This window comes from Oryctolagus cuniculus, chromosome 5 (assembly GCF_964237555.1).
Source record: "Oryctolagus cuniculus chromosome 5, mOryCun1.1, whole genome shotgun sequence".
NCBI lineage: Eukaryota > Metazoa > Chordata > Mammalia > Lagomorpha > Leporidae > Oryctolagus > Oryctolagus cuniculus.
In genome coordinates this window covers 85,754,208-85,770,302 of record NC_091436.1, presented here as the reverse complement: position 1 = coordinate 85,770,302, position 16,095 = coordinate 85,754,208, and the positions used below count along the sequence as shown (strand labels likewise).

The 16,095-nt window shown below is 39.6% G+C and overlaps 1 long non-coding RNA gene across 1 annotated transcript in view; it reads right to left on the bottom strand.

Moving 5' to 3' along the window:
* Positions 1-356: 356 nt before the first annotated feature.
* The window catches only part of LOC127493007 (uncharacterized), a 118,770-nt gene continuing 103,031 nt past the window's right edge, over positions 357-16,095 (bottom strand). Inside the window, exon 3 of the long non-coding RNA XR_007922890.2 lies at positions 357-10,260. This is a non-coding gene — a long non-coding RNA (uncharacterized lncRNA). The remainder of the gene's footprint in view (positions 10,261-16,095) is intronic.

Here is a 16,095-nt window from a genome sequence, read left to right as displayed (position 1 = left end):
ATGGATAAATAGAAATATATCCTAAATGCACATTAATGTCGAGAGTTGCCTTTCTAACTACGTAAATTAGCCAAAAAAATGAACCTCGTTGCACAGAACCTATTAAATATCTCCTTTTATGAACTGAATTGACATAAAATTGATGTGAGAATTGACTAAGCCTTAGAAAGAAACCATAAAATGCTTTAAAATATAAATGTTATCAAATAAAAATTATTGCACATTTGTAGAAAAATAGATGGATTGATAAAATCCCTCCAATATCAATATACATAGTAATTGCTTACAGATACTGGATAATTTTCAGAATACAAGTATAAAATCAACAATAAAAGGAAGCAAAACACCACTAACTTTCTGTGTCAAAGCCTAGACATCATCTGAATCCAAAGCCAGGCTATGTTACTGTCAAATAAACATGGTTCATGGAGAAAAACAGAACACAGTATTAAAGCCAGTATGAGGAAATAGATGGAATGACTCATATCTATCTTACTCCTCTCCCTTCCTCACTTATTCTGTCCTAAATATCCTCAGTGAAGTCTTTTGTCCATTCCTAAGTTCCTTGAATTCTGTCTTCCCATTTAGCCTTTGATTAGGTACAACTTAAGCTAGTATATAGTGCACACTTTACTCCCCAAACCACAAGTTGTTGATCTGAGTTGGTATAGTACAAGGAAGAAGAGGACATGGGCAGAGGAAAACATCCCAGTGGAGTCCAGGAGAGTTCCTCGGGAGAATGTGTCACTCAGAGAACAGGAGATCAAGAACAAAGAGGACCTGGGAAACTCCAATGTGTCAAAGAAAAACCAATGCAGGAGATTCTCAAGATCACAAAAGCTAAGGAGGAAATGAATGGTAACTGACAATAAGATTCAACTGGGGATGATATAGGAATAAGAAGGGAAGGATAATGGTGACACAGTAAGTTATGTTCTTTGAAATGTACTTTTGATTCAATCTCTGTGGAAGTATTAGAGAATATAACATTTCAAACTAATTTTTTACTCAAGAAGGCTTGCCTCACAAGTTGAAGGAGGAAAACTCTGAGCCATCTGATGTCTTGCTTGAAATCACTACTTTGTAATTGCTGTCCACAGTAAATACCAGGTTAACCTGTGACAAAGTCAAACAGAAGTAGAACTCTTCACCTTAGGTCAAATACAAAGTGGTAGTACCCTGGGGTGATAGGCAGAATTCTAAAGATGCCATTCCCCCAAAATCCTTCCTTTTGGTTATTCAATGAAATGCTAATCTAGGAATGTTGTAGAGAGGTTTTTCAGATTGAAATTAAGGTAATGAGTCAGCTGAACTTAAACTAAGATCATCCTTGTTTGTCTGCTTGGATTCAATGTAACTACATAAGTCCTTTGAAGCCAAAATGATAGTAAGAGTCAATCACAGAGATTAAGCCGAACAGGAAGAGAGACTCAAATCCCTTCTCCACACTCACTAACCCCAGACAGCCAACCCCAGATCAGAGAATATTTTCCAAACTCATTTAATACTGAAAAATCCAGGCTTTTCCCATACCCCTATATGAATTCTGTGGAAGCATTTCATCCAATATGCCAGAGTGCATTTGATCATTAATTTAGAAAGAGAAAATGGATAAAAGAACTTCACAGTGGTGTTACCTCTATTTGATATCAGTAGGCTGAAAACTTGGTCAAGCAATGATTTTTGCCTTCATGGTACCACACAGCAGAAAATCAGTTTGCCTAATAGTTTCAAATTGTATCTGGATGGTTCTATTAAAAAAAAAAAAACTTCCCGTTTTCCTGACCATCTGTCAAAACTCAGCTTAGACCTCACCCAATATAAGGGATTTCTCCAGATCTCCCCAGGTGCAATAATTTTCCTTGTCTCTTAGTGCCAATCCCCATGTTTTCATTTAATAGAGGTTAGCTGACATCAAGTCACTGGAATATCTATCTTCTTCCCCAACTGGATTATAAGACAAAACATTTGATTTGATGAAGGCTTGTCACAGGGCTGAGCATACTGCCTGGCCCATGGCAAGCAATCAGTTAATGAATATGTACTGCTTAGGGGGTGGCAGTGTGTGATCTATCTTTGCAGACTTCCCATAACCCCAGTGCAGTCCTGCATAGGCTCAGAAAGCACTTGTTAAAGTGAATTGTGTTTGATTCCAAACCAACAAGTTCCAAGTGAACTAAAATCCATGACATCACACCTTGGATTTCAGAATACAAGGTTTTTTGTTGTTGTTGTTTTGTTTTGTTTTGTTTTTTCTATAGGACCTAAAAATGTCATGTGTAGTTGAGTGAGTACTTAACCTCTGTAACAATGGCCATCACATTGATGGTGGTGGTACTAATATCAAATCTATTTTATCTGAATTCACAAATGTATCATGTAACTTTTTATGGTATACCATTCACTTTTCCAGAAAGTGATTACTTTTTTTTTCCTCTTCTTTTTCTTTTTTTTTCAACTTTTATTTAATGAATATAAATTTCCAAAGTACGGCTTATGGATTACAATGGCTTCCCCCCCCATATCGTCTCTCCCACCCTCATCCCTCCCCTTTCCCACTCCCTCTCCCCTTCCATTCACATGAGGATTCATTTTCGATTCTCTTTATATACAGAAGATCAGTTTAGCATACATTAAGTAAAGATTTCAACAGTTTGCTCCCACACAAACATAAAGTGAAAAATAATAGATGATTTTTTAAATGATGATGAAATCAGATCAGACCTATTGTCATGTTTAATCCCAATGAGAGTCAAGTTGGGAATTGATAATTTCTTCTTCTTTTTTTTTTTTACAGAAGATCAGTTTAGTATACATTAAGTAAAGATTTCAACAGTTTGCACCCACATAGAAACACAAAGTGAAATATACTGTTTGAGTACTCATTATAGCATTAAGTCTCAATGTACAGCACATTAAGGACAGAGATCCTACATGAGGAGTAAGTGCACAGTGACTCCTGTTGTTGACTTTACAAATTGACACTCCTGTTTATGGCATCAGTAATCTCCCTATGCACCAGTCATGAGTTTCCAAGGCTATGGAAGCCTTTTGAGTTCACCGACTCTTACCTTGTTTAGACAAGGTCATAGTCAAAGTGGAGGTTTTCTCCTCCCTTCAGAGAAAGGTACCTCCTTCTTTGAAGACCTGTTCTTTCCACTGGGATCTCACTCACAGAGATCTTTCATTTAGGGCGTTTTTTTTGACAGGCAGAGTGGACAGTGAGAGAGAGAGACGGAGAGAAAGGTCTTCCTTTGCCATTGGTTCACCCTCCAATGGCCACCATGGCCGGCACGCCGCAGCTGGTGCACCGCGCTGATCCGAAGCCAGGAGCCAGGTGCTTCTCCTGGTCTCCCATGGGGTGCAGGGCCCAAGCACTTGGGCCATCCTCCACTGCACTCCCTGGCCACAGCAGAGAGCTGGCCTGGAAGAGAAGCAACTGGGACAGAATCTGGCGCCCCGACCGGGACTAGAACCCGGTGTGCCGGCGCCGCAAGGTGTAGGATTAGCCTACTGAGCCACGGCGCCGGCAATAAGTTAATCGTAAAAAAAAAAAAAAAAAAAAAAAAAAAAGATGTGGGACCTTCAGGAAGTGATTTGCATTAGATACAACCGTTAGGGTGCAGTCTCCATGGTAGAACCTGGTGATTTTCCTAGATGAGATAACCCATGCACACAGTTGTAGACACTCAAGCTCTCTGTCTCTCACCAGGTGATGCTGTGTGCCACCCTGGGACTCTGCCTCTAGAAGGCCATGCACCATGCAGTGATGCACTCCAGAACCTGCACCATGCTGCTTGGAATGTGAACCTCCAGAATCCTAAGCCAAAGTAAACCTCTTTTGTTGATAGTTAGCCTACCTGATATATTTCATGAAAATCACGAAAAATGAACTAATACATGGAGGTTCTATGGTTTTGAGCTGCATAAAGATCATTTATCCCTATGTGGTCTACTACACAGTTTCAAGGAGTTTGCCTGTTCTTTTTTTTTTAGATTTATTTATTAATTTGAAAGTCAGAGTTACACAGAGAGAGAGGAGAAGCAGAGAGAGAGAGAGAGGTCTTCCATCTGCTGATTCACTCCCCAAATGGCCGCAACAGCCAGAGCTGCACTGATCCAAAGCCAGGAGTCAGAAGCTTCTTCTGGGTCTTCCATGTGGGTACAGGGCCCAAGGATTTGGGCCACCTTCCACTGCTTTCCCAGGCCATAGCAGAGATCTAAATAGGAAGTGGAGCAGCCGGGACGTGAACTGGCACCCATATGGGATACAGTGCAGTTGGCGGCTTTACTCACTAAGCCATAGCGCTGGCCCTGTTTACTTGTTCTTAAGAGGTATGTAATGTACTTCTGTTCATGTTTAGAATAAATGGGAATTATTCCTATTCATTAAAAAAGAATCAACTTATGTTTCATATTTTTTGCTTTGAATTTATAGAAAGGCATTATGAAACTTGCTAACATCTCCAATCTTTTTTGTACTTTTGAGATAATATATTTTAATATATATTATGATCTAGGAAGGGCTTAATTGTTCTATTAAATCAAGAATCCAACTAACAGAAAGTGATGGAACAAGGACATAATCCTCAGCCATTCTCAATCATTACCCAAAAGATAGATAAAATCAGAATTCATCCCTTGTCCATGAATCCCAATTCACTCTCACACCATATTGTTCCTCACCCAGCCCATTGCATTCTTACCCAGGTTTGGGCCGAACTTGAAGAACCTGTTGGGGAAGCTCACCTCTGCCTACTGCCCCCCCAACCCCACTCCTAGTCCACCTAAGATATAAAAAGGCCCAGCCTACTGGGGTCTGGGCCATATGCCATGTGTTCAGTTTGTGTGCACACTGCCAACTGGTCACCCACCTCCACAGATTTATTTTCTTTGAATAAATTCAGTCTGGATGTAAGTTTGTAATCCTCTCTGTTCTGTACCCCTTTTTCTTACGTTTGGTGTCCCATGTGAAAAGGCACCAATCTGCACTCCTTTTTTTACAGAAAGTAAAAAAGCCATAGTGCATCAGGAACATAGGCAAGGGCTAAAACTATTTTCAATTGAAAAGATGTTCAACTTAACTCACATAAAGTAAATCTTAAAATAGTCATAAAATCATTAATACCACAGGAGTGTAGGACTCCCAAATCTCAATGTATGAAATAGCAGTGAGACACAGGCACCTTCAGGGGAAGTAGAAAATTACACTAAAGTTCAGGCTTCTGCTGGCTTCCAGTGACCTCACATTTCTGTAATCCTAAAAGCTGACCTAAAACTTCTGGGCTTTGTGCTCACACTGCACAGCACATAAGAATAGAATCAATTATTTTCCGACCTCCACCATCCTCCAGATACTACAGCCTCATCATAATTAGAAATGTCCTTGACCAAGGCACCACCTATAAGTAAAGGCTACTCATCTGGTTTGGCCCAGTCTAAGCAGCAGATGTCCCTCATAATTTGGTAAAGTCCAAATTTCTATAAGGAAGAATTCCCCCATGGTTCTTAGTGTTTTTTGACAAAAATAAAAAGAACCAATAGAAATTATTTGATTGAGTTACAATGAAAAAGATACAAATGTTTATAATATTGTGCTTTTCAGTCTCTATTTTATCAAAATATTTTTAAATGACTAAGCTTATACTTCCTAATTGGAAATTTATCCAGGCTACCATATCCAAAGCATTAAACCAACTTAACAGAATATATCCAGGATGCTGATACCTGTCTTTTGTTTGTTTCCTCATCACCAAGGGCTTACAGATGAGCTCTAAACAGTGTCCAGAATACAATGTCTGCCCTGGAATGAGCCCTCCTCACTGTGCCCCTCACTGTCTGGATAGCTAGAAGGTCTGTGCTTGTATTCTTAATGGTACAGAATCCTTGCTCTATTATTATTATTATTATTATTATTATCATTCAGCAGTAATTCTGTAATATGACTCTCTGTGTGTCTGTCTGCCTCTCTCTCTCTTTCAACAGCACACTGTTTCTGAGTATTTTAGTAACTACATTCTCTGTACAATTTGATTGTTCACTGCACTGTGATGATGGAAGAAAAAATTTAAAGCCTATTTGACGATTGAAGGCTCCTCTAGCTTCAAGTAAACCTGAAAAACAGATTCTCACCTGCACAGTGTTTCAAACTTTCTGTATGACAGCATTAAACATCCTCAGACAGCAGTAACTTAGAACTTTGCTTTGTATCCAATATCCTCTAGTTTACACATAAAACATGCTCAGGATATTTCAAACCAAGAAAACCACTGTATATTATTTTGTCATATGGTAAGCACTTGACCTTCTCTGAAGTTAATAGTAATTTAATAGTAATGATATACTAATAAAAATGCATTACTTTGTATCATTTGAAATAAAAATATCTTCATTATAAGATTGTGACAATCAATTCAACTTGATTTCTAATGGATATTGTAGTAGAAAACTAGGGAAATAACTTTAGGTTAGGAGAGATTAATGAGGAAAGAAATTGAAGAATCCTTAATTATATGGAAATTTAAATATGTGGAAAGTTACCAAAGGCCAGGGGCCAACTGAAAAAAAATTTCAATAAGACTACATGTCAAAGGATATCCTTTCACAGAGAGATGTGCCAGAGTCTATGAATACAGCAAGTCATCAATGGACAAGATATGCACTGCAGCCTCATTGTACTCATGCAAATAAGTAGATACTAGTGTTATAGGCTGGGAATTGGGCCTAAATTTATTTTCCAGATTCTTGCCTTTTACTTAGAGAAGAATTCTAAATACAGGCCCAAACAGGGCATGCAGTGTGAAAAACTTTATTTACAAAGTGAGAAAAATACACAGACCCATTAGGGACTTAATAAGGGAGAATGGGGCCAAAGAAAGGGAATTATCATACCCTGCTCTGCTCGCTTGCGTCCACATGAAGGAAAGAGCGAGCTTCTGCTCTTCCTATCTTTTTATGCACTTTGAAAAACAGAAGTGTTTATGTAGCACCACCCCAAGTCCCAGGTAAAAGGAGGTGCTTCTGGGGAGGGGTCCCCTGATTGACAGGTAGATGAACATGACAACACAAAATGAACTAGGTGCGACTTCTAGCTCATGAACTTAAAATTATCTTTCTAAGCTTTCCCACATCACTAGATCACTTATTAAAGAAAAGAATTGATACTAAAGATCAAAAATTTTGCATCAGGAATATAGATGCAACTAGAAACCCTAACAGTACAGACTCCAAGGAATAGATCTCAATAAAGTCCTGGCATTCCTCAAAAATAAATGATTGAAGAGCAGATGTTTCTGTTCAATGATAAATTTTAAAAACATTTAATATTCTGAGTGTTTTATGTTGGTTGGTATTACAACTGTACAATACTTGGACAAGTATTAGACAATTGTTTTCCTGACTGATAGCTATTCAAACATTCATCTTCTTACATTACAAATAATTTTTCTATATGAGAAAACTATGGCCCATGAGACAATGTTAACAACCCTAAAGTTGACATGAGTCACCCACCAAAAAACTGTATATTGATAATTTTGTAACTATTTCTTTTTATCAGCTATTAATCTCTCCCAGGTAGTACCATTTTCTGTGCTTTTTCATTACAGATATGGCTGAATCAGAGAAGTATTTAAAATTCTTGAATTTGTCTGAGAACCTTCACTTTGAAGGGACAGTTGGGCAGATACTGCCTTTAAAAGAGCAAATTTGGTGATACTCTATTATAACTCTAAACCCAAGTTATTTAAGATTGCTGTGCAATGTGATCTGTCTGGAAAATTAATACTATGGACTGTTTCCAGAGTACTTACATGAGGATTTTTCATATTCCCCCAGGAATTTTCTCCATTGGTTATGTCATGTATTGAACCATTACCTCCTGACTCTGTGAGTGACGGTAAGGCATTTGCCTACATCCTAGAACAGTCAATAATGACATCAAAAAAGACAGCTTCAAATACAAAAGGTAACAAGTTTTAAACCAGCAAGTGGGAAATTCTTCTTTTGTGTTCCTTGTGATGCAATTTTGCTGTCCACAAAATGAAGGGGAATATACAGGCTCTTATGTTATAAAAAGAAATTCACTATAATGATTTTCCACCCTCATGGCATTTCACTTTGATTGTACAATTACAGTATATTAGAAAGACAATAGAAGAAACACTAATAAAATGTTAAAATGATTTTTGAGGGGCTGGCACTGTGGAGCAGTAGGTTATCCTCTGCCAGCAGCACTGGCATCCCATATGAGCACTAGTTCTAGTCCCAGATGCTCCTCTTCCAATCCCGCTCTCTGCTGTGGCCAGAGAAAGCAGTGGAAGATGGCCCAGATGCTTGAGCATCTGCACCCGCATGGGAGACTAGGAAGAAGCATCTGGCTCCTGGCTTCGGATCGGCACAGCTCCGGCCATTTCAGCCATTTGGAGAGTGAACCAGAAGAAGGAAGACTTTTCTTTCTGTCTCTCCCTCTCACTGTCTGTAACTCTACCTCTCAAATAAATGAATAAAATCTTTAAAAATGATTTTTATAGCAATTTCACTAAAATATTATGTTTGCTATTTATACACTAACTCAAGCCCATCAAATTCTGCTCATGAATTAAAGAATTTTCTCATCTAACTAGTACAGACATATTTGGGCATTTGTGGCACCGTTGGTTAAGCTACTACTAGCTACTACTTGCAATGCCTGCATCCCATATGGGAGTGTCTGGGGATATAGTTTCAACTCTGCTTCTAACCCAACCTTCTGCTGATGTGCCTGGGAGGCAGCAGATGGTGACCCAAGTACTTGGTGCCTGCCACCTATGTTAAAGACCTGGATGGAATTCCTGGCTCCAGGCTTCAGCCTGGCCCAGCCCCCGCTTTTGCACATATTTGGAGTGAACTGACAGATGAAAGATCTCCATTTCTTTGTCTCTTCCTCTCTCTGTCAGTCTACTTTAAAATAAATAAATAAAAACTAAAATAAATAAGCACAATAATCTTTCAATGTATGTGATATATGGTGATGTAATCCTTCTATGGGTCTCAGCACTCCCCATCCAAATTGTTTTTTTCTATCATAGGGCACGGAGAAGAAAGTTTTTAAAAAGCGATTAAGAGCAAGTCCCTGGCTCCTAAAGCACATCTTTGCAAGGACAAAAAATATTGAGCTCTGCACCTAGACCTTCAACAATGTAAAATGCCTCCTGCCACATGAGTTAGGCAGCCTGACACTGGCTGCAGGTGACAGTTGAATCTACAGGACTAGTGTGGCAGAGTAACAGTCACTGGGACAGCCAAGAGAAGATTCTCAAAGAACCATCAGCAAGGAGAAGACAAGACAGTGAGAGAGGGCTTGATGGGGGAAAATAATTTTCCTAAAAACTTATGGGTGTAAGTGAGGATGATTATTTTGGTTAGCAGGAAGATTCAAAAACAGGATGGTTATTAAAAAATCCAGCAGGAGGCCGGCGCCGTGGCTCAGTAGGCTAATCCTCCGCCTTGCGGCGCCGGCACACCGGGTTCTAGTCCCGGTTGGGGCGCCGGATTCTGTCCCGGTTGCCCCTCTTCCAGGCCAGCTCTCTGCTGTGGCCAGGGAGTGCAGTGGAGGATGGCCCAAGTACTTGGGCCCTGCACCCCATGGGAGACCAGGAGAAGCACCTGGCTCCTGCCATCGGATCAGCGCAGTGCACCGGCTGCAGCGCGCCAGCCGCAGCGGCCATTGGAGGGTGAACCAACGGCAAAGGAAGACCTTTCTCTCTGTCTCTCTCTCTCACTGTCCACTCTGCCTGTCAAAAAAAAAAAAAAAAAAATCCAGCAGGAGACACTGAGATAGATAGAACTGTGCTGGGGCAGGACACTTACTGTGGCTTGGCCTCAAACATTCAGGGCATTTCCTTTTGTGGAATCCAAAGTTGCAGCAATGCTTTCTGCTTTCTGAGCATACAACGCAAAATATCAAAAACTCTGCCCCTCTTATGAGTTACACCACCAGTGAAAGCGAGCAGTTATTTCTGAAACCAACAATTACTGGAAGCTGATTCCAATAGCTGGAAAGTAGCCTTTCCATAGACATTTTCCCTGATTGTCCTTTTTAAAAATCAGAGCACTGGAGGGAGAAGAATTTGCTATTTAATATGTCACAAAGGGAATTGTAAGAATTCCTGGAGCCAATAACAGGAAAGGCTTCTTTCATGCCAGAGTGGTCATATTGGGCATCAGTTGTTACGGAGACTCAGGCTATAGACTCTCATTGAAGGTCTTAAAGCTGTAGTGCTAAAAAGAAATGATAATGAGAAGAAAAGGTTAGTTACCCTTATTTGACCAATTGTATTGAAATATCACACTATACCCATAAATATGTACAACTATTATATTTTTTAACTTTTATTTAGCAAGTATAAATTTCCAAAGCACAGCTTATGGATTACAATGGTTTCCCCCCGCCATAACTTCCCTCCCACCCGCAACCCTCCCAACTCCCACTCCCTCTCCCATTCCATTCACATCAAGATTCATTTTCAATTCTCTTTATATACAGAAGATCAATTTAGTATATATTAAGTAAAGATTTCATCAGTTTGCACCCACACAGAACATAAAGTGTAAAATACTGTTTGAGTACTAGTTATAGCATTAATTCACATTGAACAACACATTAAGGACACAGATCTCACATGAGGAGTAAGTGCACAGTGACTCCTATTGTTGACTTAACAATTTGACACTCTTGTTTATGGCATCAGTAATCTCCCTAGGCTCTTGTCATGAGTTGCCAAGGTTATGGAAGCCTTTTGAGTTTGCCAACTTTGATCTTATTTAGACAAGATCGTAGTCAAAGTGGAAGTTGTCTCCTCCCTTCAGAGAAAGGTACCTCCTTCTTTGATGGCCCGTTCTTTCCACTGGAATCTCACTCGTAAAGATCTTTCATTTAGGTCTTTTTTTTTTTTTTTTTTTTTGCCATAATGTCTTGGCTTTCCATGCCTGAAATACTCTCACGGGCTCTTCAGCCATATCCGAATGCCTTAAGGGCTTACTCTGAGGCCAGAGCGCTGTTTAGGACATCTGCCATTCTATGAGTCTGCTGTGTATCCCACTTCCCATTTGGATCATTCTCTCCCTTTCTTATTCTATCAGTTAGTATTAGCAGACACTAGTCTTGTTTGTGGGATCCCTTTGACTCTTAGACCTATCAGTGTGATCAACTGTGAACTGAAATTGATCACTTGGACTAGTGAGATGGCATTGGTATAGGCAACCTTGATGGGATTGTATTGGAATCCCCTGACACGTTTCTAACTCCACCATTTGGGGCAAGTTCGATCGAGCATGTCCCAAATTGTACATCTCCTCCCTCTCTTATTCCCACTCATATTTAACAGAGATCACTTTTCAGTTAAATTTAAACACCTAAGAATAAGTGTGTGTTAATTACAGAGTTCAACCAATAGTATTAAGTAGAACAAAAAAATACTAAAAGGGTTAAAGTATTAAATTGTACATCAACAGTCGGGACAAGGGCTGATCAAGTCACTGTTTCCCATAGTGTCCATTTCACTTCAACAGGTTATATTAATAAAAATTTTTTAATGAGAAAAAAAACATTTTAGTTGGAGAAGCAATTTCCCCTCTGACAAGAAAACCTGATGGAAATCCAAGACACTGTGGCAAAAAAAAGGTCCTACATGAAGGATCTCTGTGAGTGAGACCCCAGGGGAAAGAAGGAGCCATCAAAGAAGGATGTACTTTTCTCTGAAGCAAGGAGAGAACTTCCACTTTGCTGATGGCCTTGTGTAAATATTGAGGGAGATCGTAGACTCAAAAGGTTTCCATTGCCTTGGCACCTTATGTCAAGAGTCTTGGGTAATCACTGGCATCATACATAAGAGTATTAATTGTTAAATTAACAACAGAAGTCTCTGTACATTTACGCCCCATGCAAGATCACTGCCCTCAATGGGTTGTACTATGAGAATTAACTGTAAAATTTGTTCTCAAACAGTTCTTTATATGTGTGTGTATGTGTGCAAATTGTTGAAATCTTTACTTAGTTGGTCTTCTGTATATAAAGTTAATTTAAAATGAATCATAATGAAGAATGGGATGGGAGAGGGAGGAGGAGGTGGGATGGGAGTGGGGGTGGGAGGATGGGAATGGGGGGAAAAACCACTATATTCCTAAAGTTGCACTTATGAAATTTGTACTCATTAAATAAAAGGTTTCTTTATTAAAAAAAGAAAGAAAGCCTGGAGTTTTATTCTTTTAATTTCTAAATATTTTATCTAAGAAAGGATGAAAAAGTTTAAGAAAACAAACAACAAATAGCTCAATGAATTGCTCAAAATATAAATAAGTATAGATATTCACTAAACCAGAAAGTAAAGAGTCAAGCCAATGAAAACTTATTTTGATTTATTTTGCATCTAACCCCCCATCTCTGACCAATGTAGCATCTTAAGAGTAGAATAACTTAAAATTCACTTCCACCTTTTCCAAAATAAAACTGTTCTTCTCATGTATTTGGTTCTTATTTTTTTATTTTCTTAAAAATTGTATTTTTCTATGCTTGCCTTTAAGAGGACTATTATACATAGAAGATGAATGACTATACTTCATATCTCTGCCAAGATTGAGTCAAAAAGAAAATTCTAGTTTTATTGTTTTTGTATTACTCATTCATCTTTCTTATCTCTCCTGTTTCTGACATAAAGTGGAATCTTTTAATGCTTGCTTGAAATTGCTCTTAGATTCTCCTGCAACGCCACTATCAATGTAAATAGAAAACTCATAAGACAACAGTCAGCAAATTGCTTTGAAGGATTTTTCCCCCTGTTAAATATTTTACTTTATAGTCTCATGGCCAGCCAATTAACCCCTGGGGATGGTTCAAGAGTCTTCATTTATTTCTGCTTTAGCTAACCCTTCATCTGATCCTTAGATGTCCCTGTTGAACATTAGAATTCACTCAATATTGGCTGTGCATATATTTTTCATCTATATAAAATTCACTAATATGTACCAGGAAAGGTTAATAAGCCTTCCTTTTCTCAATGTCATATTATTAATTATGAGCAAGAATGGCTCCTGGATCCCCAGCCCTACATCCTCCTGTGATATCTCAACAGCTGTCAACATTTTCATGTGCTCACAAAGTCGCAGCTCACATCATCACCCTGCCTTCACCACATTCCAGATTCAAGCTTTCTCTTGCTTTCTGTCCCAATAAGCCCTCCTCCTTCCACTTGTTCCTTCTGAGCTGTGTGACTGTGTGTTTCTCAGTTGGTACAAAGGTTCACCATAGACCTATATAGATGGAGAAATGACTCTCAGTAAAGCTGGGATTTGATTAAATTTTCCTAGAATTTTGGATTTTACTTAGATTATTCCTATTTCTTAATGTGACTAGCTAGTGTTTTGTTAATTCAAGGTCACAGGTTTTTTTTGTACAATAGCCAGTCCTGGGACAGGCATGTGGCAGTGTTTAAGAGACACCACTGGGGACATCAAATCCCAAATCAAAGTCCCTGGTTTGAGCCCTAGCTACTTTGTTTCTGATGCAGTTCCCAATAATGCACACCATGATAGGCAGCAGGTGCTGACTCAAGTAATTTGGTCTCTGCCACACATAAGGAAGGGATTGAATTCTGGGCACCTAGCTTCAGCTTGGCCCAGCCCTGACTATTGCAAGCATGTGGGGAGTAAGCCTGCAGATCAAAGATAGATCTCTTGGGGCCGGCGCTGTGGCGCAGCAGGTTAACACCCTGGTCTGAAGCGCCGGCATCCCATATGGGCGCCAGTTCTGGTCCCAGCTGCTTCTCTTCCGATCCAGCTCTCTGCCTGGCCTGGGATAACAGTAGAAAATGGCCCAAGTCCTTGGGCCCCTGCACCCATGTGGGAGACCCGGAAGAAGCTCCTGGCTCCTGGTTTCGGATCAGCACAGCTCCAGCCGTTGCAGCCAATTGGGGACTGAACCAGCAGAAGGAAGACCTCTCTCTCTCTCTCTCTCTCTCTCTCTGCCTCTCCTCTATGTAACTCTGACTTTCAAATAAATAAATTAAATCTATTAAAAAAATTCGATCTTTCTCTGTCTCTGTCTCTGCCTCTGTCTCTGTGTGTATGTGTGTGTGTCTCTCTCTCTTTTCATTGTTGAAAATACAGTGAGGGGGCCTGTGCCACCGCTCAATAGGCTAATCCTCCACCTTGTGGCGCCGGCACACCAGGTTCTAGCCCTGGTCAGGGTGCCGGATTCTGTCCCGGTTGCCCCTCCTCCAGTCCAGCTCTCTGTTGTGGCCCAGGAGTGCAGTGCAGGATGGCCCAAGTGCTTGGGCCCTGCACCCACATGGGAGACCAGGAGAGGCACCTGGCTCCCGGCTTCGGATCAGCATGGTGCGCTGGCCGCAGCGCGCTGGCCACAGCGGCCATTGGAGGGTGAACCAATGGTAAAGGAAGACCTTTCTCTCTGTCTCTCTCTCTCTCTCTCTCTCTCTCACTGTCCACTCTGCCTGTCAAAAATAAAAAATAAAATAAAATACAGTGAGGGGGGCCAGCACTTTGGTGCAGCGGATTAAGCCACCTCCAGCCGTGCCAGCATCCCATGTGGGCTCCAGTTCAAGTCCCAGCTACTTCACTTCTGATCCAGCTCCCTGCTAATGTGCTTGAGAAAGCAGCAGAGGATGGCCCAAGTCCCTAGGTTTCTGTCAACCACATGGGAGGCCCTGAAGAATCTCCTGGCATCTGGCCTTGGGCTTGTTCAGCTCTACTTATTGCAGTCATTTGGGAAGTAACCAGCAGATGGAAGATCTCTCTGCCTTTCCTTCTCTCTCTGCAACTCTGTCTCTCAAATAAATAAATTAGTAAATTAATAAATAAATCTTTTTAAAAATACAATGAAAATAAACTAAATAAACCTAGAATAGATGCTTTTAAAAATAACCATTACTCTGTTTGCTAGATGGTCAAAAAGGCTCTTTTGGATCTAGTACTGAGGAATAATAGAACTTGATTAAGTGGTGAGGATTTAAAGACAGGCATAGTGCATTGAGGAAAAAATTGAAAAAGTGTAATACAGGAAGATAGCATGTTGGGGGGGTGATAAATAGACCAACCTGCCAGAGCAAGGAAGACATCTGGAAAACAGTGAGAGGTTGAGTCCAATGAGGAACAGTATGGTTTCCAGAACACAGCCAGAGATCATTTATTGTACATAATATTTTATAGTGAGATTTTAGGATCATAAAAGGCAGGTTTTCTCTACTAGTTTTTAGTGCTTAAACTGGACCCAAATTCTGCATGCAATCTATTGGAAGATGATATCACTAAAGGGTTTATTTTTGTTTGAGATGTGAACTTTTGCAGCAGTGGAAAGGTGGAAGGATCTACCAAAAGTGTCAAAATGGGTTAAGAGTATCTCCAATTGTATTCTAGAAGTTACTGTATCAGACTTCCTTTCAAAAGAACAATGTCTCCATTTAATAGTAGGCTGATGACTAGGCAACAAAAAGTTGTAATCAACCTCTATTTCTATTATAGTTTTTTAAAGTAATAGATTTCTTTGCATCAACAAAAGAAAAGCAAAGCTGGCATGGGTGCAAGCCAGACTATGGAAAGAGCATCATTACATTGAAGTGAGTGTTATAATGGTATTTGATAAATTGGCGATTCTATCTATAGGGCTCATAGTACTTTGAAACTAGCACTTTTCAATAACTATTTTATCCTTTCACTTTGAAACACTCTCATCTCTTTGTTCATTTGGTTCATATCAAGCAGATTGTCAAAAGTTATTGTTTACAATACTAATGTCTCCAGAGCTGTATTTATAGAGTTTTTTTCTAAGAGGATTTTGAAATAACACCATTGCCCAGAGCAAAAAAAATAAATTACCAGCTCCAAAACTTCTAATAATCAAGTGTTAATTTTAGCTTCATTTAATTCCCTACATATGATCCTCTATGGCTTCTTTAAAGAATGCAACAAAAGAAACAATAAAAGAATATGGTTAAAAGATTCATGTTTACTATTTGAATATTTATCCTTGAAAACAGCAGAGTTGTCACCATCTTTGGAAAATTTCTTCAGTCTTATCATGGCATATATTTAGTGCCTGATACC